Source organism: Brachycentrus maculatus, unplaced genomic scaffold (genome assembly GCF_059751285.1).
Source record: "Brachycentrus maculatus isolate JH-2025_06_01 unplaced genomic scaffold, ASM5975128v1 h1tg000258l, whole genome shotgun sequence".
In the NCBI taxonomy this organism is placed as follows: Eukaryota; Metazoa; Arthropoda; class Insecta; order Trichoptera; family Brachycentridae; genus Brachycentrus; species Brachycentrus maculatus.
Window position 1 is genome coordinate 1,602,501 of NW_028281009.1, and position 15,000 is coordinate 1,617,500.

Consider the following 15,000-nt stretch of genomic DNA (forward strand, 5'->3'; position numbering starts at 1 on the left):
CTATTATTTATAATGGTTACAATAGTTTTTTTATAATTTGAATTAATGTTGTAGACATTTCTATTATTACAATCTGAAAATGAATAACGCAGTTCTCTCCAATAACGCGACTTAGCTCTTGTGCTTGGAGAGGGACTTATACTTATTAATTATTGTTTATATTTGTTTTTAATTTATTAGTAAAATATATTTTTATTATAATTTTTTTCTGTATTTTTTTCTTTCTTAGAGTAACATATTTATAATTCATTCAATTTATTTTTAAGCATTTATTTTCTATTTTCAAAATCAATTTCAGTCTTCAATTTTTTTAAAGATGTGTATCATAGATATTCGAATGGTGATATAAGGAAAGTATGAAAGGTTGAGATAAGCATTATCGGTAAAATTAAGAAATGTGTGTTGAGATGATTTGGGCATGTGAATCGAATGAGTGAAGATAGAATAGTAAAACAAATTCATGAGAAAACACAAAAAGATTAGTGCAAAAGATCTAGTGTAAATCTAGCAAAGTAAGAGGGAGTGTGTGTGTGAGTGAGACAGATGTTGAGATGTTGACTCTAGTGGAGACATACACACAATGCAGAGAAAGATAGGTTAAAGATCCTCAGAGGACAATATGCTCACCATTCGACTTTTCAACACAAATTTGCCGCATTTGAATATGTCAACTTGGCTAAAACATGAGTTATACTCATTAGCCATTCGAATCATAGGTGAAGTCCGCGCATATACATACATCATAAGTCTCATGACGCTCAGTTCACGGGAGCCATCTATGGTTGGTTTAAGAAAACTTGTATTAAGCAAAGACCTTTTTATTTAGATGTATGCAAGATCCTAACTGGATTTTTTAAATATTCTGGAAAACATCTGAAAACATGATTTAAAAATTTTATGCAACTTAAAATTTAACCAGAACAAGTTGAGAATCACACACCCAAAAATGTTGTAAAAAACAAACAAAAATCGTAATCAGCAAGTATTTTTTATGAATATAGTAATAAACTAACTAACCATCACGCCGCTTCCCCGCAGGAGCAGGCTGAGAAAATAGGACGTCACACCACTCTGTCTTTGCAAACATCCTTCGCCTCTTCCTCATACATATTTTAAGTAATACGAATATTTTATATCCTCGATGATATGTACTTATATATACAGTAAAACCCCCTCTAACGTTGAGATTGATACTGCATTATCAGAGGGAATGTTATAAGTAGTTAATTTTTAAAATTGTATTTTTACATTTCAACCAGCGGAAAAGATTGAAATGAGTCATTTAAAATTAAAAAAAAATAAAATGTTAACCCCCTACAACGTTCCCATTGATAAACGCGGTACCTATCTAAACGTTATAGGAGGTTTTACTGTATTTAATATTTTTGTAATGTATGGATGGTCATTTGGTATTCTACGAAGAAACGGGAAGTCATTTTAATCGGTACTTCCGAATCAATTAGTACAACGAATAAAGAATATATTTTTCTATCTTTGTTTGGTCACAATCCTAATGAAGAGATGTTGATACAATCGGTACGCATTATCAAATGATAGCATCTTGGTGTTGGAATAAATTGAAAAATATCCAAGTACCTATATAAGTAGATCCGTGTGCGTGACTTAATACACCTATCTGTATACGCTTTAAATTTTAGTTAGTAATGTATATTTTGTCTGCCTCCGTAATGGTCAGGACGCTCGGCTACCGTTCTGGAGGTCCCGGGTTCGTTTCCCAGGGGGGGTCAAATAAATATAAGTGATTTTTTCACTGTAATATTTATTCAATATTACCCTGGACTGGTACCTGAAGCGGAGGGCTGATCACCTTTCCTTCATGTGTAAACGATCAAGATAACACTACGTTTATATGAAGCAGTGCCCTATGCACCATTGGGGTGCGGATAAGGGTTTTATTTTTTTGTATATATTAATTTTAAATGAATAAATTTAAATATAAATTACACGAAGGCAAGGTTACTCCTGCGCTTCAGGGAAATATAAAATAAATATTAGAGTGTAAAATCACTAATATTTATTTTCACCCCTCCCTGGGAATCGAACCCGGGATCTCCAGCACGGTACGCTCAAAAAATTAGGAATGAAAGTTTGAATGAAGTCGAATTGAGATCCTTTAGACGAATGTGTGGCAAAACGATGTATGATAGATGTTAGAATTGTAAACAAAATAAGGAAAAAGTACATGGCTGAGATAAGAATTACCGATAACATTAAGATATGTGTTGGGATGGGTTGGATACGTGGAATGAATGAATGAATGAAGAAAGAACAATAAAACAAATTTATTCGGCGAATGTAGTTGGCAAAAGGAGCAAAGAAAAACCGAGAAAAACTAGGCATGATTAAGTTTGTCAAATATTTGAAAGCGATCTAGTCAGGAGTTGGAATAATCCGCGGATATATCGCTCACTCCATTTAAGAACGTCATAAATAAAAAAATCATCAATTTTCAGTTGTATTATGTCATGTTTTCGGAATGCCCTGAAAATGTACTATATCCCAGCAAAAGATGCATATTTTAAACTTAATATCCACCCGCTACAGGGCAGCAAGTGTTGTTTTTGCATTTTGAAGAAAACGGTATTGTTTAATTATTTTAAATATAATAAATATTTTTCAAATGGAGAAAAAAACCTTCAGGTTTTACCTAAAAAGATCTTTTGTACAGTAAAAAGTTCAAAAAGTGGCTTGATATTTATTTTTAATACATTGTATTATATTTTTAAACTTTAAAAACGTCCTCCTGAAAAATCAAGTTTTTTGATTTATGACGTTCTTGAAAGGAGTGAGCGATATGTGAGGAGATGCGTGAATGTGAAAGACGCGAAGATTGTTTGCAAAGACACAGTGGTGTTGCATTTTTTCTCTCTGCTCAACCCTATGGGGAAGATACGTGATGATTAATTAGTCAGTGAGTTTTTCAAAATGATCTATTTTTAATTCTGTTTTGTTTACATAAGCAAAATTTCAATTTTTACAATCTGTTGTCTACGGATATTGTCCGTACGCTGTTCCTTAAACAATATGTCTTCATTTTGGCAGCTCGCCATAAAAAATGATTTCTCATAATTTTATTATTTTACTTTTTAGCTCCGGCAGAACGCCAGAGAATCAAAACTTTTTCAATTTCAATAAGTCACTAACCTATTTAATATTTTCCCTTCGTGATTCCTAATCAGTGCCAGATCTAACTGCAATAAAGCAAATAGCCGTTTTTCTATTTTGTTAATCTTATGAATTAAATGATTAAGTTCAATTCAATTCAATTTTATTAAAAAAAACTTATTTATAAACATAACAAACAATATTCAAGGCGTATAAATTAAAAGTAAGCAAGAAGACTGAAAGGTGTAGAAGACTCCCGCTTTGGAAAACTCCGTCAACATAGCGCTTCCTATAGGCATAACCATCGGCAGGTTGGTCCTGTGTATAGGAATGTGAAACAATCTATGCCGACGCTGTCTTAGGTAATTATCGGGAACATACAGACCAATGCTCCGGATAATTTCAGGATTATCGATCATACCGCGCAACAATCGATAAAAATGCGAAATAAAATAAGTTAACAGCCATCCATGATTGGAGTTACAAGCTTTTATAGATTTTTAGATTGAGTGCAAAATCGGTAGCCGGATTATTTTGCATAATGGAAAACACCTGAAAACCTGATTATAAATTTTTAAACAGCTGATATTTTGACCAGAAATTTTATTTACAACATTCTTCTTCTTCTATCCTGGGATGTGAAAATGTAAAATAATTCCTTTGTGGAGAAATCCAGATTTGTGAACAAGTACAGTATCGAACAGATTAATTAAAACAAAACTTTTTTTTTCGTATTTTCAACACCCTCTAAAAAAATGTTTTGGGAATGTTCCTTGTATTATGGACAAGGGCTGCTTCTTTCAGTGACTGTGATGATGAATAGCGAGAAGTATCACCCAATTCTACTGGCAAAGATACTATCAGAGATACAAAAACAATGGTAAAATGGTATTTAACCTCCTACCACAAATTCAAAAAAATTATGAAAATTTTCACTCGAAAACAATGATCTGTGTTGGACTGGTCAATAATTTTGCAAGATATAAACCTAATTGAAAATCTATCGGCAATCTGTAAGAATCGGCTCTCCAAAATTGATTGCACTTCGGTGGAAAAGCTCATTTTGTCCATAATTCAGGTATGGTGAGACGAAAAAATGTCACCCACGAGCCAAAACCTTATATTATAAATGCCAAGAAGAGTAAATTTTTTTATTGAGCCCCAATGAGATCATATTAAAAATAAACAAAAGATTTTACAAAACTTTTTACGAAAATGCAACAAAAAAAGTTTTGTTTCAATTAATCTGTTCGATACTGTATTTGGATACACTCAAAATGTTCCAATCATTTTCCTTTACTTGGCGTCTCGACGTTAGAACAAGCAAATACTCACCCAACAATTTCCAAATGGAATTCTACTGTAATGATATTTACTTGAACTATCATTCAAATACGTTAAAACAATTCCATACAATTTATCTATTTGTTCAAATGAACCGATTAGTCAAACAAACAATTGGAAGTGTATCAAGTATTTAAAAATATTATTGTGCAAACGTAAATATGATTAATTATTATCATGGTACAATTTGTAATTTTTGTTTTTTTAATGTTCAAGTACTATCCATCCTCTGACTGCGAAAATGTGGTATCAAAAGTTTTGACCAAAATCACTGGTCTGTTTTTGGTCGGTTGGAAGATATTGTTTTTTTTAGCAATGAGCCCGCTATGTACGTATTTCTTTTCCGTACATGAAGTTTTAAATAAATAAGTAATGAACATTTGATCTTTTTTTAATTTAAAATATAAAATACGTTATTGATTAATGATTTGGATATTTTTATTTATTAAAATGTCCCCTTTGTCTGCCAAATATTTTGTTGTATGATTTTATTCTGCGTTTTAGAAAATTAAGCTTTGTAATAACGCAAGTATTCAGTTAAGTTTTCAGACTTGTAAATGTGTATAACATACGTTAAAAAGGAAACTTTAATTGTCCGCTTCCGTAGTGTAATGGTCAGCACGCTCGGCTACCATTCTGGAGGTTCCGGGTTCGATTCCCAGGGGGGTCAAGTAAATTTAAGTGATTTTTTCACTATAATATTTATTCAGTATTATCCTGGACTGGTGGTACCTAAAGCGGAGGGCTGATCACCTTTCCTTCATGTGTAAACGATCAAGATAACACTGCGTTTATATGATGCAGTGCCCTATGCACCATTGGGGTGCGGATAAGGGTTTTATTTATTATTATTACAATGCTGAGCTGGTAAAGTCAGAGTTGCTTCTGAATTTATTATATTATCAAGGAATTTATAACATTATCAAAGATTTTTTTTTGCTTCAGGTACCAGTCCAGGGTAATATTGAATAAATATGACAGTGAAAAATCACTTATATTTATTTTACCCCCCTTGGGAATCGAACCCGGGACCTCCAGAACGGTAGCCGAGCGTGCTGACCATTACACTACGGAGGCGGACAAAAGCTCAGCATTGTACTTTATAAATCCAAAAAAAAACTTTATAAATCCAAAAAGAGCTCATAAAAGCTTTTCTAACTATTTAAGATCTAAAAGGTTGTTCTAATTTTTAAAAAAAATTTAATGATGATGTAGAAATGTTGGATATAAAATATTTAATGGTTTTTAAAATAATTTAAACGTGTTTTAAAGTACAGAGTACGTTAAAAATAAATGAAAGGAGTACTGAGATTACCTTTGAAATATTTTACATTGGATTGCAGTTGATTATATGTACAATATATTTAAAAATTAAAATAAATTAGTTTTTTATTAAGTAATCTAAGAAATTAAATTTAATAATAAATAATAAATGTAATTATGTAAAATATTTAATAATAATAAAACCCTTATCCGCACCCCAATGGTGCATAGGGCACTGCGTCATATAAACGCAGTGTTATCTTGATCGTTTACACGTGAAGGAAAGGTGATCAGCCCTCCGCTTCAGGTACCAGTCCAGGGTAATATTGAATAAATATGACAGTGAAAAAATCACTTATATTTATTTTACCCCCCTTGGGAATCGAACCCGGGACCTACAGAACGGTAGCCGAGCGTGCTGACCATTACACTACGGAGGCGGACAAAGTGAATATTTTAGGGATAAAATACAAATTTTTGTTTAAAACATAGTTTTAAACAAAAATTTTCATGAACATATTCCTAGAAATAAGGATAAAATAAGACTGCCGTTGTTGAAAAAAACCGAGTCGCAAAATTGTTTAATGTAGAAGGGTTTGAAAATGTATGATGAGATGCCTGAATGTATGAAGAATGAAATGAGTCCGAAAGAATTTAGCAGTAAATCTTTTGTTTACTGTAAGGAGATGTAAATATATATAAAGAGGAAATAAATTAAGTGTAAATAATATTTCATATTAGTTTTAATATAAGATAACTGAAGAAATAAAATGAACGTACGAGTAGCTCTAACTTACATAACCCTGTACGTGTACGAGTTTGCAACCCCTAGTGCCCTACCCATAGCTTCTATTCTCCTTTCTCTACCCACTATTCCTCCTCCATTTCCTTTTCCAAATCTTTCACTCTAAGATCCATCACTATCATCACGTGTATTCTGTGAAATGTTTTTCACTCCTATACCCAAAAGTCCGCAGTGCAGGGATAGTCACATTGCAATCGTGTCTATCCGATGCAGTGCTCTTTGCACCATTGGGAGAAGACAGGGGTACAAAAAATACTCTTATTCTTTTAATCCACATCCACTCAAATTTTAACTGAATCGTTAATTATGTGAAGGAAAAATGTTTTGAAATGTCATGAAAAATGAAAAATTTGTCTTACAATTCAGGAACCAGTCCAGGTAAGAAATTAATGAAATCATCAAGCGATTACTTAACCAGTCTGACAGGTTATAAGCCATGTAAATACCTAGAATTACTCATATTCTTCATCATCTATGTCAACATGTGAAAATAACTCCAAAGTGGAAAATATCCTAAAAAGGATACACTGAAAGAAATAAAACGTCAAGTGAAATTCTTAGATTCAATAGGAATATTTGTTACATTATTTCCATTCATTTCAAAATGCTATTTTCAAATATTACCCATGAATTTTGTACGAATATTCGTTGGATTGTGGAGAAATTGTATTTACACAGTTCGTTCAAGTAGTGACATATTCCAAACTACATATCGTTCACTCCTTTCAACAACGTCATTTATAAAAAAAAAGATTTTTCAGAAAAATATAATAAAATGTTTTCAAAATAAATATCAAGCCACTCATTGAACTTTTTAGTGTGCAACAGATCTTTTTAGGTAATGTTTTTTTTCCTATTTGAAATATATTTAGAATATATATATATATATATATATATATATATATTTATATTTATATAGATATATATATATATATATATATATAAATATATATATATATATATATATATATATATATATATATATATATATATATATTTATACATATATATTTATATATATATATATATATATATATATATATATATATATATATATATATATATATATATATATATATATATATATATATATATATATATATATATATATATATATATATATATATATATATATATATATATATATATATATATATATATAAACAATACCTTTTCAACAACACTTTATGCCCTGTAGCGTGTAAATATTAAGTTAAAAATATGCCGCTTTTGCTGAGATATAGTACATTTTTTTAAGCATTTCGAAAACATGCGCAACTGAAAACTGACGATTTTTGATATACGACGTTATTGAGAGGAGTGAGCGATATATCGTAGTCATTTAATACGGTTCTAGTAATAGACCTGACCGCGCGTCGGCTATGGAAGCCTTGGGCTAAATTTACACATAATCCACGAAAATAAAGCTATTGGCGGATCGAATTCGAGTCTATCCAATGGATTATGTATAATATTATGTGTTCCACCAACTGAACGGGCGGACGAATTTATCCTAATGGCATTAGTACAAACAGAAGTTGGTAATTTAATTATTTTGTATTATTGCGTAACGTAGTGGATCTGCGCTGGCCTGATTCCACTGATTGGATCAAATAAATTACGTCAATTGTTTTCCGCTTTTTGTGGATCTTCTCAAACTGACGATGGATTAGAAGCAAACTAAATTAAATTAAATCTTTATTTGGTGTTTTATTTACGGGATACCTTATTTTACCTCAATGATGAGGGTTTTTGCAATGCAGGTTTTTTGAAGTATCCAAAGAAACAATTTCCTTTATTTAAAGTATCTAATTGATTAAAAGTAAAACCAAAATTTGCAAGATTGGGCAGGTATATATAGTTTTTTTAATTTGCTGTTTTGTTTACGTGATACCTACTTTAACCATTATAATAAAGAACTAGTGTTTATTGCAATGCGGCTATTGAAGTATTCAAAGAAACAATAAAACTTTTTTAAAATTAATTTTTAGTACCTATCTATCTAATTAATTAAGAACAAACGGAAATTAGCATAACTGACAGTTAGATATATTTTTTTTAAATTTACTGTTTTGTTTACGTGATACCTATTTTTACCTCAGTAATATAGAATATGGTATTTATTGCAATGTAGTTTTTATGTTTAGAAAAAATTTTCTTCCCCTTGATAAATATTGTATAATTTACTATAAATAAAATGGAATGTTGCAAAATGACTAATAATAATGTTGGTAGTTCAAATTCATATATTTTTTTTAAGAGACTGAGCTCTTGTGCTTGGAGAGGGACTTACACTTGTTTCACAATATATATTTTTTTATTGAAATCATTATTATTTTATTCCTTCTTAGATTAACATGTATAAAATTCATTTAATTTATTTTTTAGCATTTCTTCAGTCTTCAATTTTTATTTATGTCTGTAAGAAGGTTGTTGAAGTACTTTATTCCCAAATATTTAAGGTTCTGTTGGAATTGTTTGGTATTGCATTTTGGTATTGTAAAGTCATGTTTATATCTCTAAGATGAGCTTTTATTTACATAGATTTGAGTAGTTTTCACCTTTAAATAGTTGAAGAATTGCAGTTTTTTCAAAAATAGTTTCTACTTTTGGGACCTTGAATATTTATACTAAAAGGAATGGAAAAAAGTTTAATCTGTATTTAATGATAAAAAATTAAAGTCAAACCAGGACTTTGATTTCTTCATATCCCTGTTTGCGGGCTCGTTCACATCGTTCCAATTCGGACAATTTATTATTATGGCAGTGTCATATATATGTATATACATGTGTGTATATATTATGTTTGCACCTATGTTGATTTTCCCAACAGAGATTTTTTTATACTTAGAGGGTTAAGCTCGAACCTATTTCAAACAACTGTATTCTTTTCTTGAATGTTTTTCACAGATACTTTGTGGCACATTTTATAAACTTTATAAAATTAAACAACTTTGTTTTAACCGCTTATTTATTATAAGTACACTTTGACCTACCGGTTTCGACAATAACCTTGTCACCATCAGGGTTTATTAAATTCTAAAATATTAAAATACTCATAATTAATTACATTCCCTTATCAAAAACTTCCACACACTCCGTAAAAAATCCTAAATGTTATTTTTATCATGCATTGCGCAGCAACCCCAAATAACAACTACGAATGATGATGACAAGGTTCTTGTCGAAACCGGTAGGTTAAAGTGTACTTATAATAAATAAGTGGTTAAAACAAATTCGGTTGATTTTATAAACTGTATTCTTACTTTTCTAAGTTGTATATGTTATATATATAAAGTGTCTTGTTAAGTGAATTTAGTATTGCTGATTCCAATAAAATAGGGGTCCATTAAAAGTTGTGAGTGATTATGAAATAATGTAAATAAGTAGCCGTAAGCCGTTCTCGTTCAGCGGACATCTTGCTTAACCTATCTAAGTTAAAGTACTTAACTTATATTAGATGTTTTCACGATAACAGGCCATCACCAAATTTCGGAACTTCACTATCGCCAGACCAGAGATGAGGGCTAATATTTGATGAACCCCAAATTTAAACCATAATTTAAATTGGTGAAGTTTGCTCTCAAGTGTACCTATTGATTTATATATTGATTTGGCGTTTAATTTGTAGAACTCCATTTTGATTTATGTATTATTTTTTAAATCAAATACAGATTTTTTGAGTCAACAAAGTTGTATTTTATTAAAAAAAACACATAAAAATTAATATTGTGTTAATTGTTTCGCCTAGTTATGGCATTTTCAAACGAATGTGAAGATCAAATGGACAGACGGTCCTTATGTAGCTATATTATTGCTGCACATGTTAAAATTGTCACTTAGAATTGTATCACTCAAAAAATCTGTGTTAGATTAAAAAAAAAATAATAAAATAAAAATTGCTTAAATAATAATTAATATATGGATACATATATAATATTTTTTATTCCAACTTAACGAAGTTATGGGTACAATACTTAGTCAGCCATTGTACAACAAATGTTTTACAACGAATGAGAATATTAAATGGACTGACTGTCATTATATGGCTATACAATTCTAGGTACTTATGTAATAGTTTTAACATGTGTAGTAATAATTAACTAGAGACAATAATAGTAATGGGGGATGTAAGTACGTACCCTTATATTTATTTTCTGGGAAAGGAAGAATCTATTGATATGGGAATTGTGAAATAATAACGTATCAGCAAAGGTGAAGAGATAGATATAAGATATATATCGCTCACTCCTTTCAAGAACGTCATAAATAAAAAAAATCGTCAATTTTCAGTTGTGCATGTTTTTGGAATGCCTAGAAAATGTACTACATCCCAGCAAAAGAGGCATATTTTAAAATAAATATTTACCCGCTACAGGGCAGAAAGTGTTGTTTTTGTATTTTGAAGAAAAGGTATTGTTTAATTATTTATATTAATATACTAAATATTTTTCTAATGGAGAAAAAACCTTCAGGTTTTACCTTAAAAGATCTGTTGCACAGTAAAAAGTTTAATAAGTGGCTTGATATTTATTTTTAATACATTGTATTATATTTTGAAACTTTAAAAACGTTCTCCTGAAAAATCAAGTTTTTTGATTTATGACGTTCTTGAAAGGAGTGAGCGATATGTCTATGTTAGTTGTGAGAAGAAAGTATTTGAAATACAATATTCACAATGAAATATTAAAGGCGCCCGATATGTTATACAAGAATATCGTTATACATATTATATGAGATGAAAAAAAGTCTTTGATATTCTAGGAATAATATTGCAAGCGATGTTGTTTGTGGCTTGTGCCGTTAATATAAAACATTATATTAAAGTTTCTTTTCAATATTGCAATACTTTTTGTGGGATGAAATGTGACGAAACAAGCGATTACACATTATATGTATACTGAAAGAAATTTAAAATTAACTTATTTTATGGGTTCACCACATGGCGGTTGGGATATTTATACTGACGTCACAAATATTATTTGCGTTCTTGCAACACGTGCAAATACAAGCACATATACATATTCCTTTCAAAAAAGCTATAAAAATTGCTAAACGTTGAGTGTATTTGTATATTAAAATTACTTTACAATTTTACTTTTTTTTATATCTCATCGTAGATGAAGAAGAATATGAAAGTTAGGGCATTTACGGGGCTTACGACAGTCATAGGCTGGTTTATCTGATTCTTTTACCCATGATTGACAACCACACTACTCAAATTCTTGGAACTTCTATATAAATTGTTTAAATTCGAAAAATATTTCTTGAATTGACTAGAATTTCCCTAGAGATATCTATGGTGATATGAAAATTGTAAAGTGATCCCTTAAACTAGCCTATGACGGTCGTAAGCCCCATAAATGCGTTGACTTCCAAATTCTTCTTCATTTATGATGAGATTTCAAAAAAGAGACGATAAAATACTTTAAAATTCAGTTTAAACACATATCGCTCACTCCTTTCAAGAACGTCATAAATAAAAAATTGACAATTTTCAGTTGTGCATGTTTTTGGAATGCCCAGAAAATGTACTACATCCCAGCAAAAGAGGCATATTTTAAACTTAATATTTACCCGCTACAGGGCAGAAAGTGTTGTTTTTCATTTTGAAGAAAAGGTATTGTTTAATTTTTTTTTAATAATATTTTTCAAATGGAGAAAAAACCATCAGGTTTCACCTAAAAAGATCTGTTGCACAGTAAAAAGTTCAATAAGTGGCTTGATATTTATTTTTAATCCATTTTATTACATTTTTAAACTTTACAAACGTTCTCCTGAAAAAACAGGTTTTTTGATTTATTACGTTCTTGAAAGGAGTGAGCGATATATGATATATTATAAAATCGATAATCAAAAACATATTTTAAAAAGCTTTATTAAAATTTTATTTATTGATTCGGAAGTCATTTTGCGGTAATGTTTATCAATTTTGAAATTTACCCTTGAGTAAGTTAATACCACCAATTGTTATACTTTATTGAGACACGTGTTTCGAAGCACTTAACATACAAAGAAAATAAGATCATAAATTGAACTACTTAGATAGTAATTTAAAAGACAAAAACTAGGTTTAAAACGATTTTTAAGCGTCTATAAACAAAGCTAAGAATTACTGCTGTTCAATTTTTAATGTAAAGCTATGCGAATTGTATGGGAAAAGATTCTAGGCGCCATGGAAGTTTAGCAACAAAACAAGTTAATTATCTTCAGTTTCTAGCGCAAGATCGGGAATTTTAGCAGATTAGTGAGAAGAAAACATATTAATAACGATTTTTTTTCACTTAAAACTTACATAAGAGAGTGTATTAAAAAATATAAATCTTGGTCCACTGCGGATTTCGACTCTATTCTGGATGAACATGAAATAAATACAAAACATAAAAAGATCTTTATCTGCATCACATGGTATTTGGCAGTGGCGTGTACAGATAATTGATTAGGGTAGGCAGTAGAGGTTGGTAGTAAGGTAAGCTAGGTAATACTTACGAGGTTAGGCAGTAGAGGTAGGTAGTAAGGTAAGCTGATACTACTAACTAGGGCAGGTAGTAAGGTAAGTTAGGTAGTACTTACTTGGATATGCAGTAGAGGTAGGAAATAAGGTAACAAGGTGCTACTTAGTAAGGTAGGGTAGGTACTGGTTGCGTTTTTATATGTCACTCAGGTAAGTTAGAATAGGCACTGCTTTTCTGCCTATAAGGAATCAACGCCCCTGAATGGGTCACCGCATAAGATTGATGGGGTGTAAACTTGATCGTTAATTATAAATGTGAAGGGAAGATCGGTTAGATCGGTGTGTGGAATATACATATGTATATGATAGGACACAGATTATACAAGTGATATTTTGTATGGAAAAGGTTATAAAGAAAGGATAGAAGGTAGAAAAAGGAGGGTAATTATTAATGATAATCAGTAATGAATAAAATATAAAATTACTTAAAATTCTAATTCAGAGCTTTAAAAAAATGGATTTACAATCATAATTTTTTTATTTAAATTGAATTATTTCCAAAAATCTTGAAACAGATATCCTGTATTCATGTGTTAGTGGGTGTTAAGATATTGAATATGTGTATATTGTATATCTATATATATATATATATATATATATATATATATATATATATATATATATATATATATATATATATATATATATATATATATACATAATAAAATATATCTTTTAACAAACAAATCAATCAATTTGGTCAATGATAAGTTTCTTCTGTAAAAGGAAAATTCTTTAATGAGATGTTAGATTGAAAAAATCTTCAAAGGAAAACACAGACGCAATAAAATATTAAACTGATCTTGAACATCAAACAGTTATCATCAAGTTATGTGAAATTAATAGTATAAATACTTATTTGTATATTTTTTTTCAAAATTAATTACCTTTTACGGTACTCAATGCTTAAAATATCTAGCAATTATCAAAGAAATTAATATTGAAAAAATAAAATAAAGAAAACTGAGAGAAAACGTTTTTTGCTTTTTTTTGTATGAAGATCTAAGACTCATATCGTTTGTATGTAATAAACGCTTTAATATGAAGCTAAATATAGCAATTTTTAAATAAGAAAAATATCAGAGAAAAGAAGAAATGAAATAATTAAAAAAAAAAAAGTTAAATATGAAACAAATAAAATATTTTTTTTCACATTATGTAAGTAATGAAATAAAATTGAATGGAGGGAATTACCAATTCACATAAATTTGAGTTTTTCGTGAAATTCATTCAAAGATCGGACTACTCTTTAAACTTTAAATGATGTCAATGACCTGCTTTTGCAAACCGAATGGTTAATTGACAAAATAATTGGCTAATAAATCAATCATCTTTTCATTCCATTAACTCACAATATATAAGAACCAATGTTTGAATTCATCTGATACAATGCAATGCACAAATGAATTCCTTGTATCGTGCTAACATCTCCATCACGTCTTTATTTACTTTTTAAATAAATAACTTTATTGAATATAACAAAATAACAACTATGTAGTATTTTCACAGGAATTCATGTGAAAAAACTACACAATTCTTATTTTTTTCTATAAAATGCAGTTCCACCAAGAAATGTCAGTGCAAAACTTAAATCTAACTTGATTGAAGATGAGGCGTATTTTTTTTGATATCATGACTTTTGAGACACATTATTTAAAATAAATTTGACCACATTTTTATAATGGACCATTCTTATGATGTATTATTATTGGCTTATAAACTAACCTGGAAAATCACAAGACTATCGGTAACATTCTTATTGAAAAAAGTAAGGAAGATATTAAGATTCAAACTTTAGATATTTTAATAAATCGAAAATGGACACCGCTATACTTCATCAAATTTTACGTCATCAAGTGTGTTATGGGGCGTATCTGCTTTATAGAGCTGCAAAGTAGTAGTGTGGATTCGTTTCTGTGACGTCATTTGTTACCAACTTTTTAAGAAG

At 29.7% G+C, this 15,000-nt stretch overlaps 1 protein-coding gene across 2 annotated transcripts in view; it reads left to right on the plus strand.

The window, feature by feature from the left end:
- Window positions 1-15,000, plus strand: part of LOC148305988 (uncharacterized) — a 61,494-nt gene that overhangs the window by 9,447 nt on the left and 37,047 nt on the right. The window lies entirely within an intron of this gene.